At 39.6% G+C, this 16,303-nt stretch overlaps 1 long non-coding RNA gene across 1 annotated transcript in view; it reads right to left on the bottom strand.

Annotated features, from left to right (window-relative positions):
- Positions 1-1,045: 1,045 nt before the first annotated feature.
- LOC122793763 overlaps positions 1,046-16,303 on the bottom strand; it is a 772,764-nt gene continuing 757,506 nt past the window's right edge. Inside the window, exon 5 of the long non-coding RNA XR_006363530.1 lies at positions 1,046-1,166. This is a non-coding gene — a long non-coding RNA (uncharacterized LOC122793763). The remainder of the gene's footprint in view (positions 1,167-16,303) is intronic.

Raw genomic sequence — 16,303 nt, forward strand, 5'->3', positions numbered from 1 at the left:
AAACCTTCATCCTACTCACATACATATATTAACATTGATGCCAGACAACTCACACAACCTTTACCTCCCCATGTATTGGCTATGTACTGCTTGCATCAGACAAAGTCAGCCCTGAAGTAACACTGTGAAAACTGTTGCATTTACAAGGTAAATCCTGAACCTGGAGTGTATTGTTTAATAATATGATGGCATATCCTTGCATTTCATCACTTAGTACAGTAAGCAAGTAAAAGGTGGAAGATGTGTACAGAAATTACTTTAGAGTGACACCAGAGATGTATTTGACTTATATGTGTTCATTAGTAAGTAGTAGGCCTCAGACATCAAACATTCACAAAGTCGTACCTCTCAAAAGTACTGATGATCACTGCATGCCCTTGGTTTAGCATCATATGTCTATACTGGAAAATCATTAAAAATAAAAGTTAGAAAGTAATGATATACATTGCAGTTTCTGACTTTACAACCCTCTCAAGATCAAACAACAGACAGGATGCAAAACAAGGAGAGTAACAAGAGCAATATATAATTATTTGTTTCATTGCAGTAACTCACCTTTGCTCCCACTCCCAAAAGAACAGTCCTTTCTTGTTTGTGCCATAACAGTAGCTCACCTTTACTCACCCCAAAAGAACAGTCTATGCTTGTTTGTGCCATAACAGTAACTCAGCTTTATTCCCCCCCTCAAAATACAGTGTACCCTTGTATGAGCCATAACAGTAACTCACCTTTGCTCACTCCCATAAAAGAGCATACTATGCTTGTTTGTGCCATCCAACCTGCCCTTCAGTTGTTGGCAAACTGCATATCATATTATTCCCAGTTAATGTCTTCACATATTTAAAGGGAAATGATATAGAATGGCTTACACACTGTATGTGAAGCACAGAAACAAAGTCATCTGCAAGTATGACTGGTGGAAGGCAAAAGGCCAGCATAACATGAAAAAATAGCCGGCACCAAACATCAGTGTGTGAAAAAAAAGGCACTAAATAAAACGTAAGGTTTTAGCACATAAGATTTATTTAGAAAAATAAAACCCAGACCGGTTTCAGCCCTAAGGCTTTCATCAGTGGAAGAAAATATTAAACACATAGGTAGTTCACCATACATATTTATAAAGTAAGCCCTCCAATCAGAATTCTTCCCTTTGTTCAGATGGTTTCCTGTGTGAAAAAAACATAAAAAATATATGAAAAGAACAACATACATTAAACATAATTAATATAAAGAGTAATAATAATACATCATGAATTTATAAATGATCATTCAAACTAGTGCAAACACAGAGTGATGATCCAATACTTCTCTTTCTTGTTAAGAATTGAATGCCATCCCTGTTTATTGGATCTGTCACCATGGACCTTGTCAATGATTGTAAACTGAAATCAGGCAGAATTGTGGTGTAGACAATGTCTGTATAAAGCATTGGTGTCCCTTTTGATACACATCACTGCGATGTTCGGACATTCACATTCTGAGAGGTCGTGATATCTGTCCGACATAGAAAGCAGCACATGTACATGTTGCAAGATACACAACCCAGTCACTGTTACAGTTCCCAAAGAATTGCATGTTGAATACACGGTTTGTGTTTCTGCTAGAAAACTGTTTGGATGTAAAAATATATGGACAAGAGGAACAATGTCCACAACTGTATGTACCCCAAAGCCTATCCCCCGTCATGGTCAGTTGGTGGCATACCATACCCCTGGAACTCACTCTTTTGTAATGGGAGAAGAAGGAACCTAACATTTTGCCTCTTCTATATCCATACTGACACGTGTGCCACAAAAGAGATGTCAATTCATCATTGGCACAAAGAATATTCCAATGTTTGGAAATTATATTTTTAATCATATTAATATTGCGTCCATATGTGGTAATAAGTCTAATGATATCAACCTGTTCAGCTTGGGTTTTCTCCCTATAGATCAAGGGTGATGTTCTATCCAAGTTGGATGCCACTTGCTTGACACCCTGGATGTCAAATTCTCTGCAGCCCCTAGCTCTAAACCTGCCTACCAAGTCATACTGAGATTCCATGTAGTCCATTTCTGAGGAACAAATCCTTCTTATTCTGAGGAACTGGGATTTGGGGATATTCCAGATGATGTGGCTGGGATGCATGCTGGTGGCATGTAACAAGTTGTTATATTGGGGGTATTTGTGAAACGTTTTAGTTTTTAATGTATCATCTGGATTCCGAGTGATAGTGACATCCTGAAGATTAATCTCACATCAATCACAAGTCAGTGTGAATTCAATACCCCATTTGTTCTGGTTCAAATATTGCACAAACTCCAATAGATATTCTTGATCAGAAGGCCAGACCAGCCAACAATCATCCAGATATCTGCGCCAAACATCCAGTTCCTCAATATAAATATTATGTGTGGAATCATAGATCAGTTGCGCCTCAATGTATCCCATGAAGAGATCTGCATAAATGGGAGCAAAAGATGCCCCCATAGCAGTACCCCTAGAATGCCAAAAGCATTCTCCCTGAAAGTGGAAAACATTTTTATCCAAGACATGCACAGCCATGCAACCCAAAAGTGTGTTGAATCCCACCGGGTATAAATGGGCTCTATCTAGCCAATATTTAAGAGCTTCTAGTCCCGCCCAGTGTGGTATGTTGATGTACAAGGCCTTGACATCCAGAGTGCACAGCAACCATCCTGGTTCAAGTTGGGGTCTGAAACCAATTGTAAAAACTGAGTGGTATCTTGTATCCTGGCTCGAATCATGCCAAGTAATGGTTTGAGATATACTGTCAAAAATTCGGAAAAAGGTTCAATTAAAGAACCTGTACCAGAAACAATTGGTCATCCAGGGTGTTTGCTGAGGGATTTATGTATCTTGGGTAGGAGATAAAGTATTTGTTTCTGTGGATCCCTCACCGTGAGGTGTGTCTTGACAGATTCAGATATAGTACCTTCTGAAGCTGCCAAATTCAAAAACTTGTCAATTTCCTGCTTAAAATTAGATGTAGGGTCAATAGGCATTTTCATTTTTCACACACTGATGTTTGGTGCTGGATATTTTTTCATGTTACACACTGTATGTGTCAGAGTACTGGTCAGATAACTGATGAATGACCTAGAAACACAGAAAGGTAAGACAGATCTGTTTATTTGCAAGCAATAATCATAACAGGTTATGTGATCAGTAAGTGTACTATGTCCATATATAATACATTCAATAAATGTACAAATAACAGTTTATGGTTTGATATCAGGGTATAGTCTGTTGCAGTTGGGTGTGTAAAGAATTACTTCAGTTCTTGCTACAAAGCCATTTATATGACAAAAAGGAATAAGGCACTCATCCTGTTTTCTGAGGGTACATTGGAGTAAGAGTTGAAAACCAAACCTATGTAGAAATATCTCATGTGTACTAACATTTTCTACTGTGTATGCCGTAGATTTCTTTTCCTCATTTCAAGTATTTCTCCCTTTTTTGTTGGATAAGCAGATGACCCAGAAAGTAGAAATCCAAAAATAGAAATTGGAGACATTCAATCACTGCTATTGTCTGTGGGTGCAAGTACAATTGAAGGGCTGGAATACAAATGTTGCTGGGTTCTAGTGCAGCATGTGCAACCTTTGCTTTACTGTTTTGACATTGCAGTTTATAGCAATGAACTGAAACATGAACAGCTAACTCTCTTGTGACAAAGGTGTTAATACAGGACTGTCATGCACATGGTCCAGGGTTCAAATACAGCCCCCCAGATTCAGCAACCATCTGTGCAGGTATAACTTATTCCTGCATGGCAAGGACCCTTCCTGTGCAGCACGGCAGTGCACCATGCATATGTATGAAGGTGCACTGCTGTGCTGTAAAATGGACATGGTTCTATGTATGAGTGCAGGGGGGTATGTCTGAGAGCAGAGCTCTCAAAATACACACACCCCCCTGCACTCCAGATTTGCTGTTTGGCAATTTAAAATGAGCAAGAATGCTCATAACACCCCCAACCCATCAGGGTAAGAAATATGGACAAAGCCATAAGGGACAATCGTCCCTACCAAGCCATAAAGTTGATAGAATAAAAGGTTTAGCATAAGCACATAGTGCACACCTCCCAATCAGTGAGAGCAAGGAATCTGGACAAAGCCATAAGGGACAATTGTCCCTACAAACCAGAATGTTGATAGTATAACAGGTTCAGCATTAGCACAGATATTCTGGAGGGTACAAATTAAAAAAACACATAAAATATATTCTTTTTGACATATGCAATAAAGATTAAGCGTAGCTGCATGAGTATGCCCATTGCTTAGCTAAGCATAGCCCATCCGAAATGGCAGGATAAGTTAAAAAGCAATAGACATCCAGCATAAACATAAGTGCAATAGTGAAGTGATTAGAGCATATACCTTGCATATAGTCATTTACGGTTTAAGCCTCACCAAAGCCATTTCCATTTTGTATGTGTAAACATTACAATTCTAATTTATTTGTATATTTATGTAGAAAGTAACTTATTTTTCTAAACCAGAGTAGTGTATTAGGCCCTGATGTGAGTTGTCAGTGTAATAAAGTAGTGAAACCCCCATATAAACACAAGTGCTCCATACAGTATAGTCACACAAGAATAAATTAATTACAGCACATTGGGGGATGTCAGGGAAGGTAAATAAATCTATATTATGTAATGAATGATGAATCAATCCCATACAGGTGGTAGACCAATATAATAAAACAAAAGCAATGCTAAGCATTGCACAGCTATGCTGACCGGGTGTAAGCATTGTGTACATATAAATACTAAGCAATGAATAGCCCAGCTAAGTATATTTGCCCATTGGTAAGCAATGCTGAACCTGCCCCTTTAAGCACTGCCAACCTTAGCTAAGCAGGTTTGCCCATAACTTAGCTTGGCTCAGCATTTTCAAAACCATCCAATCATGGCAAAGGGTGAGAAATTGGACATATTAAAACACCACAGGTGGGAATACAGGTCATAATTGGTTGTAGCTCTCCACTGTGGCAGTATGGCAAGTGTTGGAGAGAGCATGCACTTTCGGGCGCAGCACAGAGCCATACAGAAGTCCAAGGTCATGGTAGGACTCCTAGTAAAAAAAAAAAACATGACGTGAGACTGCTGCAGGACCAGTTCCAGGGCTCCTAATATATCTCACCAGTGCCACTGGTATCCCTCAGACTGATTACCAGGTCCGGCACCACTATGCCAACTTGAAATGGAGGAAGAGGGAGCTCTTGGAACAGTGGATTGAAGAAGCAAGAGAGAGGGGAGATGTCCCAGCAGTGTGTAAGTATTCATAGCAATATCTGTTTACCAAAGTCCAGCCTGTGTATGTGATGGATAGCTATGCATAAATGTTTCTGTATTTTCATTACAGCTCCAGCTGAGCAGGCTGTGAACCTGGAAATGCATGCCAGCAGATTGCAAAGGCTGCAACGTTAGGCTGGTGAGTAACAATCCTGCTTGTATTAGTCATAACAAATAAAATATAAAAGAGTAAATTGTCACCTGGCAGTATAAAAAATGTTTATGGTTTCTACTGAATAAACCAGACAATATGACAGCAATAGTCCAATATAGGTAATATTTAAATAAAAGTGTAACTGCTTGGCAATAAAGTTCTAAATTCTGGACTGGTTGTGTTTACTCTGGTATTGTATGACCTGACATGTTGCATTCACCAAGATCTGATATCTGAATAGTACTGTTGTGTCAACCACTGTTTCTCACACTGTGATACATAAAAAAATATGTCTAGGAATGTCTGTATCAGAATGTTGTAATTACAAGGCCAGATTGTTCAACCAAGAGAGACTTAGATAGAAAACACTGAACAAAGGCACAGTACTTTTGAAATAGCTCACTCTGATGAAACACAAATAGTTGTATTTTTAGCAGACACAGCCATGGTTCAAATCCCAGGAGTGGTAGTAAGCTGTATGCATAATGTTAACTAGGAATCTGGGAATATGTGTAGAAACAGTCAGGTAGTGTTAACAAACATTCTCCCCACAGGTCTACCAGGTAAGAGAAGTAGAATTTAGCTATAAGATGGTTGAAGTATACACTGTGTACAAACATAACACTGCCCAAACCAAGGCCACAGGTATTGTAATAATACCTGTAGAGTAATGATTAGAGCAATGATCATTAAAGTTGTGAGTACTGCAAGAATATACAAGTTGTTAATTGACATCTCTCTTCCCCCACCATATCCGCAACAATAATCTAAGCACACAAATCTATGGGTAAGTTTTACAGGAAACCTACTGTTGGGACATATGTCCTATTGTTCAACAAATATTGAAGTGTGTTTCTATTAATGTTCTATTTATGTTCCATGTTGACATAGTATCATTGGTGGCCTGTTGCTATCAATGTAACCTGCACGCCATTGTAATGGCCACTGTGGTTCCATATATGCATGTGTTCTGTTTGCTATTCAACTATTCCAAATCTGTTGTTTTGCATTAATGGGAATATCTATGCATGCTGTTATAACTAATCCTGGATTGTGTTGACTATTACTAACCCACATAGGTTATAAAACTGCAACACCACAGCACATTTGGGAAGGCCGGTCCCAGCAGACCCACCTCTCCCACCTCATCTGGCCATGGTACCCGGCCCCAGCACATCTGGGACCCATCTAGGGATCTCCTCATCTGCTGGTTCTGCACCACCTTTGGGTGGAACTGCCTCAGTGGATGGGGCTCATACCCCTCGGGAGTGGGCACGAACAGGAAACTGTCACCCGAAGCTAAGTCCAGGGATTGGAGTGTAGCAAGCTCTGAAAGGAGTTTGGAGATCCGCTACTCCAGTTTGAGGGCTGTGTGGTGCAATTAGAGGGTCAGCCTGCCCCTCCTGCTCAGCCCCCAGCACAGCCACCTTCGGGGCCATGAAGGTGCAGTGGTGACTGTCCATGGGTGGTGACCTCAGTCCCACTGTTTCCATTTGGTGGCTCATGAGCTTCAGATTTGCAAGCACCCCTCCTCGTCCAAGGTGTTTACCCCCATATGTGTCATATACCACCCCTGTATGATTTCTTGTCTGTCTTGTCTGTCTTCCTACTTAACCTACCTCCCCAAATATACCTATCCTTCCCCAACATCCCACTCTCACCTTAAAAAAAGGGCAATCTATTCCCCCAAAAATGTCACCCCATACATAGCTGTCCATTTCACACGTGTCCACTGCACACATGTAATCTGGTCTAATTGGCTTCACAACACATTATTGTTGTCCTCACCCCTCTCTCAGGGGTTTGAGTGTCCAAGTATATCGCCACATTCAGTATATATATATATATATATATATATATATATATATATATATATATATATATATATGCACAGCTGTTGCTGTAGAAGAAATGGACAGCTATGGACCTTCCCTACACCCATCCTGCACATTCCTAGCTACTTTCCCTATTGTCTTTCCGTATGCATGCCCCCTTTTTCACCACTTTCCTATCACCCCTTTTTTCTTTTTTTTTGAAGAAATTAGTGCTGCAGTAAGTGGGCGTAAGCTCTTTTAAGCAGTAGTAAGCGGGATTAAGCCTGTTTGTGCAATGCCTAACCAGACTGAGCACTGTTAAGGCTAACTGTCTGCAACCATATTTAACAGGAAGTTAGCATTGCTTATTGCCACAAAAACCCATGCAAACCTACTTACAACAGCGTAAAAGTGCCTTAATCACTCTGTATCCAACAGCCCATGGTCTGGCCAGCAACAAAATAACCAGCTCTGGCAAGTCTCAAACCCATGACCCCTGCACACCATAGTCACAGCAATTTATCATTAAGCTGTCAGAGCTGTAGATATATTTGATGTTTTCTCAAACATATCATGCAGCACAGTCATTTAACAGTAGAGAAATATATTCATGTAGTGCATTTGGACATCGGATCCACTCTCTGAACCTCTCACTGCAAAACATTTGAGCAAAGGCAGTGTAAATGGGGGTGGACTGGCCCAAACTAGGGATCTCTTGTAATTATTGCCCTTAACCCTTCCTCCACAGCTGAACTGCTCTGCCTTGCAGCAAAATAGCCAGTATTTGTAAGGACTTGAACCCATGCCCCTGAACACCATAACCACAGCAAGTTACCACTAAGCCATCTGACCTGTAGATATGTTTGATGTTTTTTCAAACATATCATGCAGCACAGTCATTCAATAGTAGGGAATTTGTATTTATATACAAATATAAATAAATATATATGTATATGCATATATATATATATATATATATATATATATATATATATATATATATATATATATATTATGTATGCAATACATTCGTACATTGGTTCCACATTCTCGCTGCATTCATGTGGGTTTCCTCTGGGCACTCCTCCCACATTCTAAAGACATGTGACCGGAGCATTTCTCCCTGGGCTTCTGCTGAAAATAGGCTCTGTGGAGCCTAGTTGGACTTTCCCGGTCAACAAATGCTAAATAAATAAATAAATTCTGAACCTCTTACTGCAACAAATCTGACCAAAGTCTGTGTAAATAGGGGTGAAGGGGCCCAAACTAGGGACCTCTTGTAATTATAGCCCTTATCCCATCCTCCACAGCTGAACTGTTCTGCCTTGCAACAACATAATAAGGCCTGCCAAGTCCTTGACCTAGGGCCTTGTAAACTATGATCAAAGTAATGTACCATCACACCATCTGAGCCCTACAAAACAGTGATGGCATCCCAAACATATCAGTTAGTACAGTCATCCAACAGCAAAGAAAGTACTCTATAGAATCAGTCAGGTAGTCTATATTTACAGGTATATATGTATGGAGATACATATATGTGGACAAATATATACATGATATATATATATATATATATATATATATATATATATATATATATATATATATATATATATATATATATATATATATATACAGAGAGAGAGAGAGATAGACATCCACATTCATATCCACATATATGCATACACACATATATATAGAAAGGTTAATAAATACATATATATATATATATATATATATATATATATATATATATATATATGGGTCCCCTACTATTTGGCTTGTGGATTTCGCCACGCGGGAAGAGGAGAGGCGAGGAGACGACAACACAGTTGACCGACACGCTGGAATCCGAGAAAGAAAGGGAAAGATGTAGGTGTGTGTAAGCTAACCTGGTACAAGTATCGCGATAGTGAGGATTTAGGGTAAGGAGCGGGGAGGTAAGTGTGCGTAGTGCAGATGTGAGGGTGGGTTAGTGATAGGTCGGTGATAGGTCAGTGTCGGTGTGGGTAGGGAGTGGGTGAGTAAGTGGTGAGTAAGTGAGTTAGGGTTAGGGAGGTGTGTGGGAGAGTGTAGGGAGCTTGGGTTGGGGGACTTGGTGTGGAGGGGTTAGGTGGGTGCAGGTAGGTAGGTGTGCAGTGATGGAGGGCTTGGGGTTAGGGTTGGGTAAGTGGGGTAGGGGGTGGGTGCAGGTGAGCCAATGTGCGGTAGTAGGGGGTAGGAGTTGGGGGGTGGGTGGTGAGTTAGGGTTGAGGTGCAGGTAGAGAAAGATGCGAGGCAGTAGTGAGGCAGAGGTTGGGGGTGGTGTAGTGATGAGTTAGGGTAGGGGTGCAGATAGGGAGTGTGTCACGGTCGTTGTGATCTTTAGGGTTAGGAGTTTAGGAGTTAGTTTATATGTCCTGGGGTGTGTTGTTACTAATCCAGTTTTACGTGTGGTGCATGTCGGTGTTATGGTGTTTGGTGTTATAATTGTTGGTGTTTTATTCCGATAAAATAGTATTTTCGATCGTTTAGTGTCGGTGATTATATATATATATATATATATATATATATATATATATATATATATATATATATATATATATATATATATATATATATATATATATATATATATATATATATATATATATATATATATATATATATATATATATATATAAAGATACAGAAATATATGACAGCTACAAAGTCATGGCAATTAGAGGGTCATGCTTCTCCACACTGGAATTCTTCATCTGGAAACTCACTCACTGGAAGTATTCCTTAAAATGGGGAACAATGACATCTGTGCTGTAATAGAGACCTGGATAAAGGCAGCAGGAAGCACCCCTGCAGTACCAGCCTACACGTAATTCCACATTTGGCTAGAGAATGTGGACTGAAGCTGCAAAGGTGGTTGTATTTTTATTTTCATAAAGGATGCACACATCTCCAGAGTGGTAGAGCAACATCATGCATTACAGATCTTGCAGGCGTAGCTGACATTGGGTAAGACGGTGGTTCAGGTTGTAGCATGAGCTAGGTCCCCATGCATTTCCCAAGACTCACACTCCATGTCCATAAACACCCTGGAGAATATTAGTGTCCAACCTAACACTCTCATACTGTTGACTTCAACTACCCTACCATTAAGTGGGAAAGCTACTCGTACCGATGCACATGCCCATCACATTGACCTGTCCCTTCCTAACATGGGCGACTGTTGCTTTACACTAATACTCAACACCTCACTTGTTATATTTGAACACAAAGTAATAACTTTTGGAAATCCACACCCATCCTTCCCCCACTGCACAGGTAACCACCATGAAAATCTTTCCCAAAGCTAACTATGTCCTCATAAATGCAGAGGTGGCTAACCTCACATCAGCCATGCAAATAGAGACTAGTTGCATGACAGCTGCATCAAACAATGCACTATAAGCACATACACAAATGCATGGATGCCGCCTTACCCAATACAAACCAGACCCTCACCTCCAAAAGCAGGAAGCTGATCTGGTGGTCCCCTGCCATAAAGAAAATGTACAACAGAAGGGGGGAATTGATGTGGAATAAGGTGAAGTCCCAAGACAGGAAATAAACCCTTATCAGCCTCAATGAATAGGTGAGATCCCTCATCAAATAATACAAATTTAGCTGTAAGAACAGACTTGGAGCACAGAGTAAAGACAATCACAAGGCCTCATACAGTTATGCAAAGAATCGCCATGGCAATACCAAGAGTTGTTCTGAGTAACTAGACAATGGTACCTCCCAGACTGAACCAACAAATAATGCCGATATACTGGCTGGCATCTTAAGTGCAAAAAGTCCCCCGCACTCACCCCCAAATGACCAACCCAATACCAGTACACCACCAGGCACCCATTATTACTGCAGCACAGGTTACAACACCACTGTCCAAGGCCAATAATACAGCCTCTATGGGACCTGATAATATCCCTGGCTGTGTTCCACAAGAACTACAGAGTGACCTGGTTCCTTACCTGTGTGCCCTGTTAAAACACAGCCTCCCCTCAGGCTTTGTCCCTACTGAATTGTGCACTGCTACAGTCACCCCTCCCCACAAAGGTGGTGTAACTACAGACCCTTGGAAATACTGCCCTAGCTGCCTGATAAGTCTGTTATGCAAAGCTATGGAATGCATCATCATGCACCTAATAAACATGGCTATGGGAATCTGCAGACTCAGGATCTCACACAGTTTTCATTGGTGAAGGGTAGGGCATACCTGCTTATTCAACCTGGTCAACCCCTTGCCATCAGTCACTTGAGCTGTGGATGAAGGCAAGGTGATGCCTACAGCCTACTTTGATCTTGCTAAAGCCTTTGATAACATTCCCCACTCACTAAGCTCGGCATCAACTCCTATATCACTAGATGGGAACAGAGGCACAAACACATGGGTAGATTGGACATTCTGCTGTCATACATTGAGACAACTGCAGATGTCACTTGTTTTGTTGTAACATTCTTTAGGAGGAATATGACATTGGTAATACCAATAGATGTGAATATGTACTGAATGCATTCCCCAGGGTCCACAACTGATAGACCAAGGACACCAACTGTCTGGTGAACACACAAAACATGACAGGCAGACATGTGGCCAGTCTTTGGACAGTGCGCCAGTGGAGAGGTATGTCAGAGACATATCACTGTGAGTCGTGATGTCACACACTAAATGCATGTCCACACAATCCCTGTCAAGCTATCAATCCACCATGTGTATAACAGGACTGATGATATCGAATCTGTTCACAAATCTGGGGACATGTCCCCATGTTGGTTGGCTGTCTCCCCATGTCCTGTCCTGTGACATATTGCCACCCACTGTATGTGAATCTGTAGGCCACCATCTCTGTAATGTCCCTCAAACAGGCAAAGAAATGGGGCAAGGCCCACATTAAGGAATGTCCCATATGTCAGAACTAGTAGCAGTGTCCAGGCCAACAGCACAATACAATGTGGACACCTATGTAGTAGTATGGCTGTAGCAATTCCTGATATCTGCACATCTGTACAGAGAACAGACAGAAAGTAGATAGCCAACAGTTTATGCATTAGGATGAATGTGTTGAAAGATATACGTTTGAAACTGAAAAGTATGCAATTACTACATGACAGCAGTCCCTAATGACATGTCCAAGGGACATAGTAGTCTGCAGTTAATATCAACATATCAGATCAATATCCAATAGGAGATACATATAAGCATACAGCTCAAACACGTGGAACAAGATACTCAGTACTCAGAGTCCATCTTTGCATGCATGGATGTGTGGTTCCAATACTAGAATCTGCAATCTACTCTTACTTGAAAAAGCACTGTTAAAAGTACTAACGTAATGATACCATATGTGTTAAACTATTTCTGTCAACCAGTGCACTGTAGCTGGTGTAACATGCAAGTGTGACTGCACATAACTTGGGATACTACCCATGTATGAAACAAATCCAAAGACAACAGATTGTAGTGCTACCCATGTATATCCAGGTATCCCATACAGTATATACACACCCCTTGCTACTGTAATGAAAGCACATAGAAATATTTTATGTAAAGGGAATTAAATTTAATTAAAATTAAAATTAATTAAATTTTATCAGTCTGGAACGTGATCACTGGTTACAAAGGCTAGGCTATGTTTAGCAGGTGTAACCATTGCTTAAATGTAAATGCTAAGCAGTACTGGTAAGCATAGCCTATATGGTGTAAGCATGTATTAATTTAACCATATATTAGCACCACTTGCCATCAGCCAAACCAGTGTAAACCTGCTCAAAACTGCCTTAATTACTCTGTATCCAACAGTCCTTGTTCTGCCTAGCAACAAAATAAACAGCACTTGCAGGTCTTGAACCTAGGACTTTGCACACTATAGCATACACCATTTACCAGTCAGCCACCTCAGATGTAGTGTCTGAGGATGTTTTATCAAACATACCCTTCTTTACAGCCAGTTTACAATAGGGAAGAGACAAGTGTGCAATTGGGAAGGATTGGTATCTATATATATATAGATATGCAGGTAGATTCATATATGTGTACAGCAATATATAAATATATTAACAATAAATACTGAGGTGTATATATATATATATATATATATATATATATATACACACATACAAACATACATAAATAAATATATATATATATATATATATATATATATATATATGGGTTCACTACAAAATTTAGAAATCCCAAAATCTTGCATTCAGAATCTCGAGATCTTGGAATCTCAAACTTGCGAACCCCCCCAACACACCACCCAACACACTAAAACATGCAAGCCCCCCCTGTACCCCACTCACTCCCATAACTTAAATATACCAACTCCGAGACTCACTACAGCGAGGACAAGGGAAATCTCCTGGTCCGCCCTGTATGCCGATCTCCGTTCAGGATTTCGAAGTTTTGAAACTTCGAACATATGATCTTCGATCATATGAAATTCAAAGTTTTGAGTTTCGAAATTCTGAACAGAACCCAGATATATATATATATATATATATATATATATATATATATATATATATATATATATATATATATATATATATATATATATATATATATATATGCACACATATACATATATTGGTCTACTTCAAAACATCTAAAAGCCATAACATCTAATTTCATAACAGAACATCTAAAACCCAAAACATCTAAAACCCATAACATCGAATTTCATAACATCTAACACTACAAATCACAAGAAAATAACATCCTCTCCACATATGATGACACCAAACTACCAAACACACTTTTTACTACGTTTTGCAGGGTGGCAAGCCCCTCTGCACCCCCACACCCCTGTAAATTAAATATACCAACTTCGTGATCGCACTACAGTGGGAAAAGTTAATTTCCTAACCCCACTGTATCAAGCCTCCCTGCAGAAACATAGTAAAAAGTGTGTTTGGTGTCATCATATGTGGAGGGGATGTTATTTTCATGTGATTTATAGTCTTAGATGTTATGGGTTTTAGATGTTTTGGGTTTTAGATGATCTGGTCTCAAAGTTATGAAATTAGTTATTATGGGTTTTAGATGTTTTGAAGGGGACTCACATATACATATATACATACACACACACACACACACACACACACACACACACACACACATGTGCATATATATATATATATATATATATATATATATATATATATATATATATATATATATATATATATATATATATATATATATATATATATATATATATATATATATATATATATATATATATATATATTGCTGTTATACACTGAGAAGGTTACTGGTGTTACAGGGTTTGTTGTAACATATCTTTTCTGAGGTATATAAAGTCAGGAAAAAAATGGATGTTATCATCTACATAATGCAATCACCAGAGTATGCTACTGCTTTGCCAAGGTCAACACCTGCCTGGGGAACAGCCCATACATAGCAGGCTAACCCGTGACCATTATATGGATGGCCCTACTGTTGATAGCAATGCAGAGACATAACTTTATGAATCCATGCAGAAGTAGCATGTGCAGAAAAACTCTGTTAAACTAGCAGTATTTCAAACATATAACAGCAATATTCACATTCTGCTCCTAAGCCCTGAACCTTCCCCACAATTGAGTTGGCTTGTCTCCATAAGTATTGTAAGAGGTAGTAGCCCATATACAGACAGGATCCTCACCTCACAAGTAAAGGAAAAATATAGCCATATAGAGTACTCATTATAGGACTGTGCTGCCATGACATTAGCTTTTGGAGAACACACACAGCTGTCTGCAATGCAATGAAAGTGGGAACCCCAATACATGCACAAGCCATCATCTCATCAGCAACAGCAACAAAAAATGCTGCCACCTAAAACCTTGCTAATCCCCCTCCTGCATCCACAAGAAGAAGGGATAACAAATGAGACAAAAAATGAAAAGAGAAGAAAGTAAAGAAAAGAGAAAGTAGATGTGATAGATGGAGGGAGGATGGGGTCAGTAGGGATCATGTCAGGGTCCTTGAAATAAATAATAAGGGGAAAATAAATAAATAGAAAGATGGATCCAGGCAATTGTTATGGGGCTAGGCTATAGGCCCTATATAACTATAACAGCTATGTAAGAAACCCATGAATGGAATATAATATGGTTAATAATAATATTTGGTACTAATAAAATATATATATAAAAACAATAATATATGTCAAACAAGATATGCTGTACTAATGTCCTGCTAAACAGCTGCTATCATCATAGCATCTGTATCATCTCTGCATCATCTCAATATGTACATAACTCACAGAATGTGTCTGTTCCCTCTGGCTCAGATTCGAAATACTGGCACTCCAAAGTAGTATAAACAACTTCCTTTATTCAAACATTAGTTAACCGCTTTCATCTAAAACACTTAGACTTCCTCAGAACAAAATCATCTCTTGTCCATTAGGCTTATATACATTCATTTCAAATCAAACAATTAATTGATTAATTACAGTGAAAATTTAAAAGTTTAAAAGTACCCTGTACTTCAGAGAAGTAGATACCAAACAGGAGAGGTCCCAGGACTGAACTGGGTTCTGTCAGTGAGCCAGTTGGTAACCCATCTTGTGACATAGGGATTTATACATAGTTTAGTGAGTTTAGCTATAATTCCAGAATGGGTTGTGGTGTTGAAAGCCTTTGCGAGGTCAAGATAGGCTGCAGGAACCACGTTACCCACGTCTATGCCTTTGGTGACTGACTCAAAGAAGGTGATCAAGTTCAGAAGGCATGATCTGCCTTTCACAAACCCAAACTGGGAGGGGTCCAGAGTTTGGAGGTCACCTATGTCTTTGTTTATGAGTTCCATAATGATATGTTCCATGGTCTTGCAGACCAGCTCATCAGGCTAATAGGGCGATAGTTCCCAGGATCAGTGGTGGCTCCCCATGTGGAGTGGGATAACTGTTGCTGTGCACCACTCAGTGGTCACAAAGCCTGATGTGAGACTATGACGGAGCATGGTGCTTAGGTGGGGAGCCAGTTCGTTCTGAA

Source organism: Protopterus annectens, chromosome 2.part0 (genome assembly GCF_019279795.1).
Source record: "Protopterus annectens isolate FY-2018-M chromosome 2.part0, PAN1.0, whole genome shotgun sequence".
Classification (NCBI taxonomy): domain Eukaryota; kingdom Metazoa; phylum Chordata; order Ceratodontiformes; family Protopteridae; genus Protopterus; species Protopterus annectens.